Here is a 19,448-nt window from a genome sequence, read left to right as displayed (position 1 = left end):
CTTTTTGGGGAAATAATGGTCCTGGGGTAACGGTTCCCAGTTTTTCCGGTCTGGTCTGGTTTTGAAAACCATGATTTTGGTTCTGTAAATATTTAAATTAGACCCAGGGACCAAACTCTCTCTTCACATTTAACTACTTAGATGGCAAAATCTTCAAACTTCTGCTGTTGGGATAATGTCCCAACCTTGATGGACTTGAACTCTTGTAACTTTCTCTAATTAAGTGTTTTTTGTTTACTTATAAAAAAATGTATTAGGTATGGTCCCTAATCATGCAATGCAATCATCCAAACTCCCTACCTTAATAACAAATAAAATTGACACTATTAAGCGAGATTTCTTGTGGGGAAATAATTCCAACACCCATCATGTTGGCTGGAAACATGTGATTAAGCCAAAACAGATTGGAGGGTTAGGGATTAAAGCTACATCAATTAATAGGGCTTTCCTTTCCAAGACTGCATGAAGACTCATTAGTGATCATCAATCATTATGGACTCAAATAATCTTGGCAAAGTATAGAAGCAGAAAGTAGTTGTTGGATTTCACAGCCAAGCCAAAAGACTCATGGGCTGGAAGAGTGTTCAAGTGATTCATATTCTGTCAAGAGGCCTCATTAAACGAATAGGAGACATAATGACACATCTCATACCAGTTTTTGGGGAGTTCACATCTGCCATTCTGCCCCCCACAGAACGTGCCCCAAAAACAACATGCACATCTCAGTGTGCATTTAGAACATCTCCCATACTTGCCATTGGGAGATATTCCCAATACACGGTTGGGATATGCTGTGGATCGTTTTTGAGACGCATTCTGTAGGGGTAGATGTGACTTCATTTCTGGGAGAATAACTGGGCCCTTTCTTATCCCTCTGCAATAGGCTTGGTTACTTGGCCCCCATAGTTGAATAACCCAATCAACACCATATTTTAAATTCCCCTTTGTGCCAAATTTGTAATATGGAGGAAGAAAATCTGGAACATTTATTCTTTAACTGCCTAATGGCACAAACAATTTGGGAATACATTCCAGTGACACCACAAAATCACTTACCTGTTTCCCAATGGGTTCTTGAGTTTTTAACACAATCAACACGGAATATCAGCTCACTATTGTGTTATTCACTATGGTTTGATTTTTAATGCACAAGAGCATCATACCAGTTATTTATCACTACAAGCCGGCGGCCTTATGACTGCCGATTTAGGACTGAAGTCCGCCAGCTTAGGTCTAAGGCAGCGGTTATGCATCCGCTCCCTAAAAAGCTGCCGCCTTAGATCAGGACCATCAACTTAGGTTAAAATGACCGCCGCTTTTGATGATTGGGCAAAGGTGGTTCAAGTTGCTCTAAAGCGGCGGTCTATTGGAGCTGCCAGGTAGCCTTAATAAGGTAGCAATTTTGACCGCCGGCTTAGGTCCTAAAAGACTGCCGCCTTAAGCTATTTTCAAACATCCCCGCCATCTTTAGGTGGTGGTTCAAACCGCTGGGTTAGATGTTATATGACCGCCGGCTTAGGTGTTTTTTTATATTTTTATATCGGATTTATTCTGACAATTTTTTTGCACTAGCACTTTTACTAATTCATCACTTTAATACCTGCTTAGTGAAAATCTCATGATAATTAAAAATAAATTAAATAAAAATGTAATTTGAAACAAAATTAATATATTAAATTAAAAAACTAAATAATTATTAAATGCAATATCCAATTGACATAAAAAATACAAGAACTTCAAAAAAGAATTCAATTTGTCAAATAATATAACACATCTTCCTTTCTTTCCACTTCTATCATAATTTAAGATATCTAATAATCTTTGTGTTTTATTCTCCTGATCGACTCCAACAGACATCTAAGCTCTGTTCAGCTTTAAATACAGCACTGCATAAATTATAACCTGAACCAAAATGTCCAATAGATTGCATCAGATCTACATAGCTTCAATAAATAAACAAAGAACTATATGAAACCTGTTGCGCTGAAAACTCAGAATATTTGCTTATATAAAATAACTAAAGACACAAGTGCAATACATAATGCTAACATGATTTACAACTAGAAATAAAACAATTGATAACATAAACTTGTGTGAACCTACCAAAGAAACAATTGATAACATAAACTTATGTGAACCTACCAAACAATTGATAACATAAACTTATGTGAACCTACCAAACAATTGATAACATAAAAGAAAACTTGGTGTTACAGGAGCGAAGAATCAGATAAGAATAGTTAGGGAACATGCTTGTAGTCTTTTCCCATGTAGTAGTCCCATCTGTGATTTCTCCTTTGATGTTCTTTATTAGATAATAATGCAGATAAGAATAGTTAGGGAGAAGGTAAATAATGATATCAGTTCTCTTTTTAAACCTTTTTAATTATGCAATTGTCCACCAATGACTTATGAGCTCTATTATAAATCAAATGTTCAAGGCAAAATAATCACCTATTGCACTAATTATTGCACATTTTAAAATGACTCTAAGATAACTTTAGTGCAATATGCTTGTCAATATGCTTATTAACCAATAATATGCCAGTCATGCTTTGTGGTGATCTCTTCCAAGGAAGTGGCACAGGTATTGGTGATCTTGGACTTGTATGGCATGGTTCAGTCAGCATTTATCTCATGGAATACCTTAGTTCCTTTTTTTCCATGCACTAAAGATCACCAATAACAAAATGTGGTGTATTTTTGCATGAACCCTTTATTTATTCAACATCAGTTATGATGCAAATCTGCATGCTACTTCTCTCATGAATAGCCATTGGATATATGACAAGTATTGCATAATAATGCAGCTGTGGTAGCATCGACTATTTAATGGGTATTCCTATGCAATCTCCTGGGAGAAAATTCCATCTGATCAATGTCCTTTTAAGTAAATAGTTAAATGTGGGATGGTCAAAGTGATCTAAGGTTCTGCAATTTAATGAGTTAGGGGAATCAAGATTTCGAAATAAATCTAAGTTATGGGGAATGAAGAGAAGAGTATTTGGCAAGGTCACATTGACAGTTTCATGGGTTTTTATAGGGGCTTTACATGGGGAAGATTTTGGTATGTCTGTTAGAGCATTATATAGGTTTGGAAAATCAGGGTTTATGTCAACAAAAAATAAAATACTGTCTTACTAATTTGATTAATAAGAGGCTTAGGGATGGAACAATCACTTAAATTAAAAAGCCCCAATAAAAAATTCAAGAAACAAATTTAATTGTAACAGTTAGGACTGATGACTTCTTCTCTCTGATTCCTTTGACACAAGTTGTAGCAGTTTTTAATACCTAGGGTTGGGATAGATCTGCACCGGATTAGGAAGTCAATCCAAGAATCTTCTTTGGCAAGTTGAACTGGAGAGGGGGTGGCATCTATAGGTAGACAATTGGAGATGGAAAGGAAAATTGTTTAATGCAGCAAAGAGATTAAGAATGCTACAAGTGCTTGATTGGTTCAAGCTTTGAATTTTTTAGTAGATTGAAAATTGGCTCAGGGGGACCTGGCTCAGAGAAGAGTTTTAAGAAGGTGTGCAAGAGGAGGGAAGCCAAAGGGGGTTTTCATTGGGGCATTGTGAGAATCAGATGACAGCTACATCAAAGACAAAGTCCATATGGAATTTAAAAGATGTTTCATATTTATCAGTCAAACAAAAAGTCTTTTGACACCACAAATTAGGGGAGTGCTCTTGATGCGTTGTGAAGGATGACCAAATTTAAGATTCTCCAAGTATTTTTGCATGAATAATCCTCTAGGCAAAGAGATAAAAGGAGACAGAAGCTGGATAAAGACAATGAAATTGGAAGGGTCAGGAGCCTGGTGTTTCTAAATTGATGCTAACAAATTGTCAAGAAGGAAATTTTAATTTAAAGGTGGTTGACAAGGAAGTGCAGGCTAGTAAGAGTTTTGAGTTTTTTCTTTTCTTCTTTTCTTTTCTTTTCTGGGTGGGGAGGAGGAATTTGCCAGAAGGTGTTATGGACTTACAAATGAGAAAGCAGGTTTCGATACTTGATCCCAACAGTGAGGATCTCATGTGCCAGCGCAATCAGGATGATCTTGACGGAACAGATGAATAAGGAAGGTGAAGATGATTTCTGGAGCATTTGGTTTTAGCTTGGTGATGTAGGATGGGTTATGTTCATCCTACTAATTTAGGATACGGTGGCAGGCTTTATGGGGTGAATGAGGGTCAGATTCTGGGCTTTATGTTCATCTTGTTATTCAAAATTTACAAATAGAAATTCAGATGTTTTGGCTTGGACAGTGTCAAATTCCAGTCTTTCAAAAAGATAAATGGGTTTATTCTTGTATCTGGAAAGCTTGAAAGGTGGTTTTATCTGATGCCCTTAAATTGTAATTAGAAAACTTTGGAAGCTTAGAGTGCCTCCCCATTTTCAGGTCTTTTTGTGTGATAGGATTTATTGGGACTAAAGAGTTTTTTGTGTCAGACAATTATGTCTGATAAGTGGTGTGAATTTTACTCTGAGCAGATAAATTCTATTATCCGTTTGTTTTATATATGTCCTTTCACCAAAGCATGCTGGTTTTCTTCTCATGGAGAATCATTCTCTCAGAGTCATCAAATGGGTTTTTCTTTGATGCCATTTTGAATCAGATGGAGTCCCACTATGATACCAAAGAGGCATGATGCCTTAAAAACTAATAACCAATCAACATATATCATAAAAGTTGTGATTAAGCAAATCAAACAGCGGGGGGTGGGGGAATTTGTTAAAGATTTTCAGACATCATACCTTTTCTGGCATCATAGAAAATGCCTTGGATAAATAGTTTGTTGGAACAATCTAAAGCTATCAGTCTAGAGTTGTTGGAAGTATGTTTCTATTACATTTGGATGGCAAGGAATCTTTCAACTTTTCAGAATGTTGTTAAAGAACAAGTGATTGATTGTGTGAATAACGTTGTGTTTAATTCCTCAAATCAAGATAATGGTTCTAATGCTGCTGGACTTTTTAGATCTGATGCTGGGACCAATTACAGGGTTGAGAACTACTACCCAGAGGATTTGTTATAGTTAATTTGTGATGGAGTGGTTTCTAATAACTTTGGTTCTTATGGTTCTAAATTAAGGACAAATGCAGGTGTTTTTGTTACAGTAAAGTGTGGAGTGTGTTTTGTTCACGAAAGTGGGCTGGGAGCTGAATTATGAGCGCTATTGCAGGCTGTTGTCTTGTTCACCAAGGTGGGCTGGGAGCTGAATTTGGGATCTACAAATGTTTTGATAATCTGACTCTGATTTCTGTTTAAGCGTTGAGAGATAAATCACTAATTCAATGGGATTGCCATTTTTTATCTTATTATCAACCTGTTATGTGTTTATTTTTGTGAATAACTAAAAACATGGTTTCAAATGTCGCCAAATGTCGCTAATGTCGCCCGACATATGTCGATGTCGAGGCTCACCGACATGAAAATGGATGGTAATATAAAAATTACATTATGTCGGTCGACATTTCCTATATTTCGGAAATGTTGACCAAATCGGTCCAAATAACCAAAATAAATACAGTTTTTCCTATTATGTCGACAAGATGTCGACTAATGTACATTAAAAATATAATATATTAGTATATTATATTAATATAATACAGTATATTAATATAGATTATTACATTAATATTTCAAATAAAATATTTATAAAAAGAATTAACAAAATATAAAAACAAAAGAATAAATTAATTACTTTATAATATAAAACATAAAATATTTTTCATGTAATAAAATATTAACTAGTTAGCATTTTTTTTAATATTTATTAAAATCAGAAAATGTTTATTAAATTTTATAATAAACCATATTCTACAATTAAAATAGAAAATCAGAATAAATTTAATAAATTTTATACTAAATCATAATTTATTATAAATTTAGTATTAAAAATCATAATAAATTCATTAAGTTTTATAAGAAATAGGAATTTATCATAATCTTAATACTACAAAAAGGAGAATCAGTTTATTAAATTTATAATAAAACATAATGTATTATAACTTTAATATTTAAAAAATCAGAATAAATGTATTTCTATTTACTAGTGTGAAATAAATATATTAGAATTTATAATAAATCAGAACTAAAAATAAGAAAAGAAAATATCAGATAACCTTGTAAAAACATCAAAATGCATAATAAATCAGTAAATCGTCGTTTACTAATTTGTTATTGATCTTAGTTTCTTAGCTTTATATAATGGTTGGGAATAAGATAATAGTCTAGAAATATGTATTAATGCTTCTTTTATCATTTTACAAAATATCTTTGCATATTTCCACATATTTCATAATATTTCCACAATGTCTCTAATTTTTACAATATTTCCCCTCGACATTTCCAACATATGTCCTATATTTTGGTAAGCGACATTTCCATCGACATCGACATTTTAAACCTTGCTAAAAACAAGCCATGTTTATTTTTTTTTATCTTATTACACGTGTCTGTGATTGAAGAACTAAAAACAAAAGACATGAAATCTCGAATTCCCAATACCCAATACCCAAAATACATGTCTGTTCTGGATGCCAAATGCCAAATTCCAATATGCCCAAAACTAACTACTGCTTGGGCCAGGTTGATATTCTTCATAAGTAGATAAACTATAAAATTCAGTAATTTAATATGTACATGTTTCAAGAGCATGGGCAAGGGTAGACTTAAAGGATCTATCTAAATCTGAACTGCTTGGGCCTTTAAGATGGAAGTTATCATGGAACTGCAGATATACATAAGCATCCATAAGGACTAAGGAGTCAAAATAATCTATAGGAATAACATCAACAAACTGAAAGTGAAATTAACTAGATTTTCAAATGGAAATAGCACGCATACCCAATTGACAAGATGTGCTGATACATTAACAGTCAGTTTTGGGACTCCTGCTATCCTCATTAAGTGTTTTGGCAGAAGTGAAAGTAATGAAGCCTGAGATAAGAAAGTGACAATTCACTGTAAATTTTCTTGGCTTCTTCTAAATTCCCTTCATTACAAAACCCTTTAAATAAAGCATTGAAACTAAAGATATCAGTTTTCACTCCCCTAGTCTTCAACTCATCAAGCAACTTAACCGCCTCCGATGTTTTTCCTAGAAGAACAAGGCCCCGCAGCTTAGCATTAAAACTTTGGACATCTAGAACACAATTGCTCTTTTCCATTCTAACCCGACTCTCCTCACCATCAGAAAACCGGTTATCCCGTAGAACGCATTCAGAAGGGTGTTGAAAGTAATCAGGTTCGGGCCAACACCATTCTTTTCCATCTCATCTAGAAATGAAAGCGCAGAATCCAACGATCCCCTGTCACATAGAGCCCGGATCATAATATTGTAGGAGAAAAGATCCGGGGTTATCGACAATCTCGACGGAAGTTCACGGAAAATCTGATCAGCCTTATCGAAATTCCTAGAATCGGCACAAGCCGAGAGGAGGGCGTTGAAGGATTTCACCGTGCGTGTGCATTTTAATTCAGGTAATTGACCGAACGTCCTGCAGGCATGCTCGGACATGCTGGATTGGCCATAGAGAGAAATAAGCCGGATTGCAAAACCCTCTTTGGAGATGTCGTCATAAGGCGACCGTAACTTCATAGATAATAATAATAATAATAATAATAATAATAATAATAATAATAATAATAATAATAATAATAATAATAATAATAATAATAATAATAATAATAATAATAATTTCTTGGCCCCGACAGGGTAGGCCCTTTTATCGTATCACATCGGTACATAGAAACGGCCAAAACTCTATCTTTTTAAATTTTGGTTTTTTAGAAAGTTTTTAGTATGTTTTTTATTATTAAAAAAATTGGGGGTCCGAAACACTTGAAAATAGGCGTTTCGGACCGTATCTTTTTCAAAAGATATGATACAATACGCCCCATATCGAGCATATCGTATCGATACTTTGAACCATGAATAAACCATCCCACTTGAGTCCAGATCTGCTATGTGTAAAACATCATTGTGCACATGGAACATGACTCTACAGTTGCATCAGCACCGGTTATTGTTGATCATTTCTAGCCTGGCCCAGCCCAGGAATTTCCAGGCTTGGGCTTATATTTTTCTTTTTTTATTTTCTTTTTTCTTTTTCTATTTTTTTCCTCATGGGGCTATCGGCCACACTATCGGACACAGCAACTTGTGACTAAAGCCTTCTCTGACCCAGCACATGTTGGAGTAACAGCCCTGATGTTGAGAACAGTTTTGGAAATGCCATGTTACATAAAGGGGTAAAATAGTAATCACTCCCTATTTCTTTTTAACAATAAACATAGACATGGGCGTGAATGGAGATAGCTTTGGCTGTTGGGAACCAACAGCGTTTTTAGAGTGGACACGTTCACCTATTCACGCCCATGTCTTTCATTTTGGTCAAAATAAAATAGAAGGCAATTACTAATTTGTCCACTGTCATAGTAACGTGGCATCTCCAGAAACGCTCCCAACAGCATAGCCAACAACCAAAGTTTTTCTTGTGAATTGGTGAACGTGTCCAACATAAAAATGCTCTCAACAGCATAGGTTGTTGACCCACAACAGCCAAAGTTAACTCTTACCACTTTTTTCACTTTTTTGGTACATCCTTACCACAGTAGCTCATATGAAAGAACTATTAAAAAGAAGGGTAAAATACAAATAGGTACTTTGTACTTTGGGGGTAGTGACAGATAGGTAGGGGTGGATTCGAGACTAGTCAAGCCGAATACCTGGCTATTCGAGTTCGGCTCGCTCATAAACTATCAAGCTCGAGCTCGAACTCGATTCGAATTAGAGACTTGAGCTCGAGGTTGGCTCAAGTAAAAAGTTCAGAAATTCGAGCTTGGCTGCCTTTGATTGCAAATCTCCCTCAACTGCTGAAATGCCGAGCTGAGGTCTCCCTTAGCTATTGAAGTATTGAGCTGAGGTTTCCCTATTAGCCAAGGTCTCCCTTTGTTGCTGAGGTGCCAATCTGAGGTCTCCTTCAAATGTCAAGGTGTCAAGCCGAGGTCTCCCTCAGTTGCCAAGGTGTTGAGCCAAGGTCTCCCTTAGTGGCCAAGGTGACACCCTATATACATATATACTCGATTAGTCTCACAAGCCTCACGAACCGAGCTTTATTAAGCTTGAGCTCGGCTCGATTAGCAAATGAGACTATATTAGGCTCAAGTTCAACTCGAAGCTCGATTTAGACCAAGCCGAGCCAACCTTTTCACAAACTAAGATTGGACAACTCGTGAGAAACTTGGCTCACGGCCACCCCTATAGATAGGTACCTTAGAGTTTCAATTGCAACACTTGAGTACCCTAAACTTTAAAAAATAGACACTTGGGTCCATCCGTTAGTATTCCATCGGTTAAACATTACATAATATCAAAAATACCCTTCTCGTATATTTTTGAAATCATTCTACAAAGTAAAATCATCATCAAAGAATGTCATCATTAGAAATTTTGAAAATGTTATTTATTGTCCATGTGAGAACATCATCGTGGGGAGACATTTGGTTACTTGAGATTTGAGAATGACTTTAAAAATACATTAGAAGGGCATTTTTGGCATTATATAATGTTTAACTAAAAGAATACTAACGGATGAACTAAATGTCTATTTTTGAGAGTTCAAAGTACTCAAAGTGTTGTAATTGAAAGTTCAGGGTACCTATGGTACCCATCCAAAGTTTGTGATAAGGTCACTTGAGGAGGTAATCCAAGGTTGGGATTTGATCCCAGGTCTCTACTCCAATGAGTCAAAGATCAGGGGTTGGTTTTTCCCTTTTTGGTAATAGGTTGGATTAAGAGTCTACTCAAGATGTGTTTTTGAGTAGATCGTTGTCAATCCACGATTAATTTTTCTTTCCTCTTTTTGTTGTGAAAAAGATTGATGATCTGTTCATGCTAGTAATTTTTGGACCAATTTATCAAACCATTAGTACGGTACAGGGCCATTTAGTGAGACTATAGGAGATGTTGTAACCCATGGTTGTCCCAAGTCAACCAAAAGTAGCCAAGACCTGCATCAAAAATAACAGTACATGGACCACTTTTTCTTGATCTAACCCAGTTGGAATGAAAACTCTTGGGCTACAGCAAATACATGAAGCTTCCCATGTTTTCTACGATGACAAGACACAGGATGACCAGAAGCGAATTTATATGGGGTACAGGCCTACAGCAAATAGAATAACTTACCATACCGCCCTTTAAACAGTAGTTTCCGCCAGAAATGTAATTGAATACTTCAAACTTAAGGTTGTGTTTGGTTTAATAGAAAATAAGAGAATCGGAAAGTTAAGGAATTTCACATCAAATAGAAATGCAGACCTAACAATAGAAAGTAGAAGCATCTGTATCTTCATTAGTTCTAGGCGTTAGGGCATCTCATCACTCCCGACCAGAAACCTACCACACAAATTTGAATGGACGTATCCAGGAGAGGTGACTAGAAGCTTTTATTGGTAATTTGGTATTAAAAATACACAAATGTAATGCTGGTACTTGGCTTTATACCAGAATGGAGAAGCCAACATTAAACATGGCATATATTCAAAACTTTCCCAGTTACAAGTTCTTAACCCAAAGAGGATGAATAATTCATGCATGCTTGAAAAGTTTCATGCTCAACCAATGGAAATATACAGCAATCACAAGCACAGGAAGTGTCAGGGGAACCAATAAGCAGTAGTACCTGTTATGGAAGAACCATGTCAGAAAAAAGCAAATTGAAATAAAATGGATCAGTGGTAGAGTTCAATTCTATGCTTGAGCATTCAATTTATTGGAAATTTATTGAATCAGCATATTTTGGGAAAAGCCAGGCCTCAAGTCCTTAAATTCCTGAACAAACACAAGAAACAATATCTATCTTGACATTGGCTTGTGGGCAGGCCTTAGCAACAAATATAGAGCTAGAAGCTTAGGAATAAGGCCAAAGTCAGGGCTATCCTAGAAAATTTAGCCCATTGTAGATGTTACAGAGAAACACCAGAATTGCAAATGACTGTATTCTTCTTTTTGACTTTTTAAGTTCTTAATTATTTGGTACCATTTTTTGTTGTGAAGCAAAACTTGTCTTTGAAGAAAAAGAGAATGTACTAGAAGAGGAAGGTGTTCAAGCCTTGATTGGCATATTGCTATTGATACAAGTTCTGGAAAGGGAGCAATAGTATTCTTTCAATTCCAAATTAAAGAAATATATACAAATAAGTACATAAAGAGGAAGGGGGCAAGAATAATCATTCCTTAACATAATGATACTCTTTTATCTTACTTACAGGAATAATATATTTCTTAAGATCTTGATGTTGAAAATAAGAAGTGCAATATCTGCATTATTGGTGGCCTACAGTTCCATAATTCCCCTTTGCGATATCTACTGAAATAGAGCAAGTCACTTTACCTACACATTGGTTTCAAGTACTTTCCTACTTAAATCTTGTTAAACTAAGCATAGAATACCAAAGAAGAAAAAGAAAATGCAAGAATGGTGAGTACTCAGTCTCAGACTAACATTTTGAGACAAGATATCAAAAAATTCAGAAACCCTGAGTAGCTTTTCATCTCGTGTACTCAGATTCTAACATCATTCTTATTTTAAAGATCTAATGATTTCCATACATCCAAGCTCAGATTCAACTCCAAGTCAATATGAGTCTTATAATAGCTCAATATAGCACACAAAGAGGATGAGGAATGAGTCAAAACCAAAATCTTTTGATTGATTTTGTGCTGTTTCATGGAAGAGAAGATTGTTATTTGGAATAAGGGAGTGCACATTAATGCAGGTTTGACCCGCAAAATAAGAGAAAGAAAACCTAGGATTCCCTAGGTGTCAGAACCTAGAGGTACTTTCGGAAATCAACACCTGATAGCTTCTTGAAGGAATCAGTACCATCAAGAAAATTAGAATAACTTACAATATTAGAAGTAAGGCACTCAACCTTTATTACCTGATGTTGAAAAGAAAGGATGAGAAAATGTGTCAAATGACTCAAACCAACATCTTTTGATGAACTTTGTGCATTTTCATGGAAGTGCAGATTAATTCTTAATGAGGGACTAACTACTTTGATACCAAGTAATGCAGGATTGATCTGCAAAATAAGAAAAAGAAAATAAGGCTAGGAATCAGCACCTAGGCTTCTCTAGGAGTCGGCACTTAGAGATACTATTAGGAATCAGCAACTAATAGCTTCTAGAAGGAATCAGTACCATCAAGAGAATTAGACTTGCTCGCAATGTTGAATGTAAAGAATTTAAATGTTATAATCTAATGCCAAAATGAGAGGGCCTTACATATATTTATAGGCAAAGACAGGAAGGTTGGCTAGTCCTTCTCCCTTGTTTTCCTACTCCAAAATCAACTAAGAAATGCTACTAAGGTACCAACTAGGAATAGAACCAATCTTAGTTGGCTAACAACTGGGGCTTTGACTTAAGACAAATTCTAGTTGGCTTAGGACTAGGAATAAAACAAATCCAGCTTGAATTATGACCATGATCATGGCCTACCAACATAACTCTGACTGACTGTTTACCCCCAAAAAAAAAATATAAGAATTCAGAATGACTAAAATAACTCTTAACCAGTTAGGAAAACTATTAATGACTCAAAAAAAGCTTCAAAATTTTACAACAATAATCACACTACCTATCAATATATATTTAGAAAATCTCAGATCTGACATGTCAGCTCCTATATCACTTCCTTTCAGGAAAAAAAATATATCTAAAAATAAACAATTATCAATATTTTTGGCATATGAAAGTATGAATATGAAGAATACACCCTCAAACAAAGATTATAACTCCACTCCCTTCTTTCTAGTGTTCTAAAAGAAATGAAGCAATAAAACACAAGGGGTTCTTAGAGCTTGGGGTGTAAGGTAAGGTACAAGGTGCAAGGTGAAATGTGTGCCAGAACAAAATGCCATATTTCTAAAATTATAATAGCTCAATTGGTTAGAGCATTAAGTAATTGACATGTAAACTCTAGCCTTATAGGTCTAAGACTTATATAGGTTAAACTATTTAAGCTCTAACATCATAGCTACAATCTACAATATGGTACATTAGATATTGAAAGTTTGGAACATCAAATCCAAAGTTAACTCATCAAAGCATGACCAAAAGCCAGTTGAGATGCACTAGGGTGAGGTGTGGAGAGGGGTGCAACTGATTTGGAATCCGAACTTCATAAAGCTTCTTTTGGACCAAGTGGAAGAGTGCATTATGCTATTGGAAAAATTATAAGGGACCAGCATTACTAGGTCAACAGAAGAGGGTATATGGTGGAAAGAATGTAGAGAAGGCAGATTCACTGTTAAGTCATTCTACAAGGCACTATTAAGAGAAGGAATGGGATCAGACCAGATAAATGGAGTGTAGGGCAACCTAGCCCCCACAAGGGTAGAAGCCTTTGCCTGGTAGGTGGTGCATGACAGTATCCTCACTTCTGAACACCTGAAGTCTAGGGGATTGCATCTGGCCAGCTGGTGTTATTTGTGTAATCAGGAGGAAGAAACAGCCCACTTGTTCTTCTCATGTAGTGGAGCAAGCTTCATTTGGAAGTTCTTTTCCTTTTTATTTGGAGGAGTGTCTTCCAACCAATGTTTCCAGCAGAGATCTTCTCCAAATGGCCAAATCTCAGAGGCAGCAAGAGAGAGCTAGGATTCTCTGGAGCTGTGTTCCATTTGCAGTTTGCTGGTCTATCTGGAAGGAGAGAAACAGAAGGGTTTTTGAGAACAGGTCAAAAAGCATTGAATATCTGGTAGCTGCAGTGAGCAATCTGATTTCAGACTGGATCCTTAGACTTCCAGATTTTGATCAAGTATCCAAAGCTGATTTGTTGGAAAGATTCTGGAATACCCTTGATTTACAGCCTTGTAATGAAGACTCCTTTTCAGTTTGATTTCCAGTGTGTATTTGGTGTGTCAACTTGACAACCAATGGTGTTGGGATGTAATTCCTTTTTTCAATTTAATGAAATTTCCTTTTGATCCTTCAAACAAAAAAAACAGGTGAGTTGTGGTGTACCCCCCCCCCCCCCAACAAAATAAGCCTCCCCTCTAAGCCAACACACACCCTATGTGCACCTTTGCAAATGTTTAATCATCCAAGAAAATTTATGGGGTGAAGAGAGATTTGAAATATTAAACTTAGCATAAGAATCAGATGAACCAAACATACCAATAGGTCGATATTAAGCAACCTAGAAAGCCGTGAATAAACTTAACAATGCTTTCTTCCTTTCTTTTCCTCTGGTTGGTTAAGTGACAGTTTTCTTTGATCATCAACACATCATGTTACAATTGTGACATTTCCTACCTTCTACAGTCTCTTTGAAGCTACAGTTACAAGTGGGAGGTTACAGAAAGATGCATCACAAAATACCCCCTCATGGCCAATAGTTCAGTGCACTAACAACAGGTTGTGTGTATTATTTTGTGCTAAATGTGTAATGATATTTAATCTTATATATGAGAAGTGGCAACTGATCTGATCAAACTGTATAAAAGAAGGTGCAGATCTATGAATAGAAGATGTGCAAGTATCTATTGACTATAGGACTTAAATTATCAATAGGCACACCAAGAGCATTGAAAATTCATCTGAGAATCACCCCACTAACAGATACACTCAGAGGAGCTCCACTGTTAATCACTTCCATTCTCCTAATCAATTTTTAATGTCTAACTAGACTGAATAATCATTCTAATTAAGAAAAGAAAATCTTTGCTTTGCTTTTTGTTTCTCTATAAGTGTAGCCATAGGACTCTATCCTTATATTCACTTTACCCAACTTTATTTGAATTTTGTGCTGCATTCTAAGAATTCAAACGAGATTTTGTACTGATTCAGCAAAGATGAAGTACTCTCAGAGTTCTCCATTCATAAAACACTATATAAATATGAATTTTCAAAGCAAGTTTGAAAAGGAACCTAAGCATGTTGCAAGTTTACATGGAACTTGACTTTGACAAATAAAAAATGGCAAGGTTTCTTTTTTTTCTTTTTCTTTTTCTCAATGATTAGAATGCTATTTCATTTTCCTTTTGTTTTGATACAGGAAGCACATAAGACAATATTTACATTTTACTTCCCAGCACCATCCCATTGAATAAAATTATATACAATCTGAACAATGCAATCAAGTTTCAGCATGGATTTGATCATATCAGAACTTATTAGACTCATATTGCTTTGTCAAATCAAAGAAACAAGTTTTGTCCTTCTGACTCAACAAACAAAGCTTGTTAGAAAATACTCTGTATTTGTAAATGCAAATATTCCAATTTAAAGACACTTTATTTAAAGGGGAAAACACATAAAAATTTTGAAGTACATGAATAGGATCAATGGCTCAAAATTATGATTAAACCAAATTGCATTTTCAAATGTTTTTAGCTTTTCTTTCTTCCCCATCTACCTCTCCCTACAAAAAGAAGTTAAAAAAAGTATATTAGAGTAAAGGTTAAGATAAGATATGAATGCTAGTAGCCTAGTATGCAGTATCAACTGTTACCAGCTTTACCAGAATAGCAAACCTGAACCTACAGAACTTCCTTACATTCAGAAGAGACTTCTCAAATAAGATAGTTAATTCGTTTTACCAATTGATCAGCTTAAAATCAGGTTTCTGATTTTTTTATAAGAAATTCACTATCGTTAACTAGATTTGACTAGTACTAATTCAATCAGTGTAAAGTTGTACTTGAGTATTTAGACACAGTAGCTCGCCAGAACAAAATAATCCCCCCCCCAAAAAAAAGTGCTAAGGTGTTTTTAGAATGATAAGAAATAAGTGTTACAAACTCCACTAAGTGCGCCTTGATTAGAAATACTCAAATCCTATGTTGGAGAAAAGCAAAAAAGCAGAACAACAAATAAATGAATAAAATCACATAAACAGATAATAACATCATTCTTAGAACTTGTAACAGAAATGACAGCATAACCATTTCCAATGGTGGTGTCGCAACAATGACATGCAAATGAAGTATCACCTGTCATTTTGAATGGCTGATAAAATCTGATTTTGAGATTGAGGGAGAAGTTTGGATAGGATAGCAGCATAAAAGAAGCCCAAAAATGAAACTGAACCAAGTACGAGAAGGATCCAACCCCAACATAAGCTTGCCTTTGAGCTAAAGGACTGTGATGAAGCTGACACACCCAACTTGTCAGACTCCTCCATAACCTTGAGAAAGAGAAAGAAACTCATTCAAGTATATCTTCTCATCTTAGTTCCTTGAACACTCATAGATCTGTTAACCAGGTCAATAAAGTGGTGCTGACTTATAGTATCTGATGCACCTTGACTGGAGATGAGTAGGTCATTCATGCCACAAGGTGGACTTTGCATGAACTCTGCATGGCATAGAATTTAAATTTAAAGAAGAAAAGCAGGGGAATTCGTTGCTTTTCAGCAAATAAGATCTTAATCAAGAATCAACTGTTAAAATATAGCAGACAAAACAATAAATTTCCTTCAGCTCTGGGTCAAATTTGAAAGTGTAAAATAAGAGAGGGCATTTCTTAGTCTTAAAATTAATGCAGACAATTCTAAACAACTAAAGGCATCAATATGACTTTAATCGCACATTCACACTATTTAACTTAACTCAGAAAGCAGTGCAACAAAAATTAGAGGTGGGTGCAGAATGGCATATCCGCCCACAAGCCACATGTACAGGCGTATATTTATAGATTGTTAACTAAGCATGTCATAAATGATGTACCGGATTGCCTTTAAGTTGTAAACTTGGGAACTGAAGATTTGGAAGTGTCAGTTTTAAAATTCCAATATCATTTTTTTGGGTTTTTATGAATACACATATCAAAATTTTAAATAATAAAAGACTAACAACAGAGGCAATACTACCAAGAAAGCAGAACATATGCTTCAAATGAAGGACCAATAATCTGAAACTGAATAAAATTTACCTTTTCACTTTGAAGGCACACCACTCAAGGTTCTTCACCTTTAAAAGCACATAAGAAAACCTCGTTCCCTTCTCCTTTCAGTCGACCCTGCAGCCATGGGAGATCTGAATATGTAGTGACATACTCAATTACTTAACAAAGATATCCATAAATGCAGAGAGTAAAGAGAAAAGTAAGCAAAAGGTTCTACACTGCTTTTCTTTTCCATCAGAGCTAAGTGAAGTGGAAGAATTAAAGTTTCCCCTCCCATGAGTTTTAATGGTTTCTCCTCACACAGCCGCTAGCCGAAGACAAGAGAAATGAAGGCTTTACGCCTTTACCTCAATTATAACTTGGCGAAAAGAAAAGCAGAAAACAAGAATCTTGTGCCAGCTTTAAATTTCTTTTCTAGTGGCATTCAAATATCTGAAACCCAGGGTTTTGGCACAGAAATTTTTAAAAAAGAAAAATTATGCACAAAATTCAGAAAGAAAAAATGAACGATTTTTCTTACTTTTTTCCCTCAAAGCAGAAGCTCAAATAACCGTCAGGCAAAGCATACCTGAATGAATGAGATTCCTTCTTCTTCTTCTCTTGCAGTTGCAGGAAGACAGGAAATGGACTTGGTGTTTTGGATCGGACCGCTAACCAGAACGAGGTGACCGGATCTGAGAACGGTTGGATCGCTAGACAAGCTAGCGAAATCAACTCGTTCCAAGGTACACGTGCAACACATTTCAGGTGCGAGCTGAGTTCGAGGTGAAATCCGCTACATTCGTTGGCGTACCCTTGGGCTGTAACTGTGAAATAACGGCCTTGATGTTATTTCGAATTCGGATTAGCTGAACGATTTACCTGTATAGCGGACTGTAACCAATGATGATATTCGACGCCGGTAAATAAATTTATGCCGGTAATAAACCTTTATCATTGGTTCCACAGCAGAATGCTTCGGTTTTAGCACAAGGCTATGCCAACGGGTGCAGTGGGCAAATTTCTTAAATTATTCTTAAGATTTAGTTAATTAAGTACATCTTTACTGTTTGACTATTGTCTAATGCTATCCCTATTGTTTGACAATTGATTAACTCTACTCTTACCATTGGGATCCATTAATATTTCATCACATATGATAATATTATTTTTTTGAAAAATCCAATTTTACCCTCATTTCTGTCATTCCCCTTCTTTTTCTTCTTCTTCTCCTCCTTCACCATCTTCTTTGAGAGACCCACTGGCACCTACTGCCAATCTGCCGAAAAAAACCCAGAAGCTCTGCTCTGTGGTGAAGAGAAAATGATGATTAACCCTCTTAATAACATAAAGAAAATTTTGTTTACCTTTGCGATTTTGTTAAGAAAATGCAAAAGGATCATCTCCACCAGAATAAATTTCAGAACCATTTCTTCAACTTTGGCTATCAGAATCTTCAAGTACTTTCGGAAGCTTTTCTGAGAAGAACTCATTGTTTTACTCCTTAGATTTGAACGCGAGTCAGGTTAACTGATCTACCAGCTTCAAGGGAGGTGGAAAGGGAGAACAAAGAGGGGAAGGGGGTGAAGGAAGAAGAAGATCTGGGAGTTGCAGATCTAGACATTCTTCAGGAAGCAACAGTTCCAGTGAGTTCTTTCACTGCTCTTCTCAGACTTATAGCTGGCGGCGCACTGTTTTGGTAACAGTGGTTTCTCGAGTGGCAACACCATGTTCGTTCTTGATGGTAACAGAGGTTTCTCGAGTTTTTCCACCAGGGTCGCACTATTTTGGTGTGACCTTGATTTCACGATTTTCGGATCTGGCATCGCACATTTTTCTCATCCCATCCCTCTATTTTCCTCAAAACAAATAAGAGAAAAAGGAATATTTTTGGAATATTCCCTTTTTCTCATCCCCATCCCACAAACCAAACGGAGCCTAAGGGTAGTTTAAGAAATTTACCCTTTTTCTTTACTGAGTTGAGGAGACTCCTTTCTCTTGTTAGCTCCCTTTAGACCTTATTTGATTTCACTTCTAAAAAGTAATTTTAAGAGCTGCAACCACACATTAAGGCTACATTTTGAAGCGATGTAAATCAAGAACCGATTTAAAATTTACATCAATTTGGTTTTGTAGGCATTTGGAAGGAGCGTGTAATTATGATCGACATAAAACTCTACTCCGGTTTAGATTTGTTGGCATTTGCATGGAGTGGAGTTTTACATCGTGAATCGATGTAAAACCTCATCAAGCATATCGATGTAAAACTTTACACTTTTTTATCACGGTTTTCAAAATGTAACAGTCATCTATATATGCGATTCAAAATAAAATGTCACCAGTGTATTTACACCGGATCCAAATGAAGCCTAAGTGGTTATTAAGTGCTTATATGTGTTTGGTAAAAAAGTGACGAAGTACTTTTTTTAAAGAAACACTTCTTAAAAAAGTGACCCTAAGGTTGTTTTATTTCAGCACTTCTTAGAAAGTGCTTCTCCCAATCGAATGGGATGAACCAGTCTCTGTTAATTTTTTAATTCCCAA

At 35.8% G+C, this 19,448-nt stretch overlaps 1 long non-coding RNA gene and 1 pseudogene across 6 annotated transcripts; both read right to left on the bottom strand.

Moving 5' to 3' along the window:
- Positions 1–1,649: 1,649 nt before the first annotated feature.
- Positions 1,650–7,608, bottom strand: LOC148790133 (uncharacterized; annotated as a pseudogene). Its single transcript, XR_016078419.1, has 2 exons — positions 6,854–7,608; positions 1,650–1,902 (listed from the first exon to the last, which is right to left on the bottom strand). The product of XR_016078419.1 is annotated as an uncharacterized LOC148790133 (transcript).
- Positions 7,609–10,435: 2,827 nt separating this feature from the next.
- Positions 10,436–17,801, bottom strand: LOC104613437 (uncharacterized). Of its 5 annotated transcripts, none has more exons than XR_737964.2 (4): positions 17,446–17,801; positions 16,953–17,056; positions 16,013–16,376; positions 10,436–10,695 (listed from the first exon to the last, which is right to left on the bottom strand). It is a non-coding gene; the product is annotated as an uncharacterized LOC104613437 (long non-coding RNA). The 5 variants fall into 5 exon arrangements; XR_737965.3 differs by having other exon boundaries at positions 16,953–17,039; positions 17,446–17,800; XR_737963.3 differs by having other exon boundaries at positions 17,494–17,800.
- Between the last annotated feature and the right edge of the window lie 1,647 nt (positions 17,802–19,448).

Source organism: Nelumbo nucifera, chromosome 7 (assembly GCF_055504915.1).
Source record: "Nelumbo nucifera cultivar China Antique chromosome 7, China Antique-T2T, whole genome shotgun sequence".
NCBI classification, from domain to species: Eukaryota; Viridiplantae; Streptophyta; class Magnoliopsida; order Proteales; family Nelumbonaceae; genus Nelumbo; species Nelumbo nucifera.
This window is presented reverse-complemented; position numbering and strand designations above follow the sequence as displayed.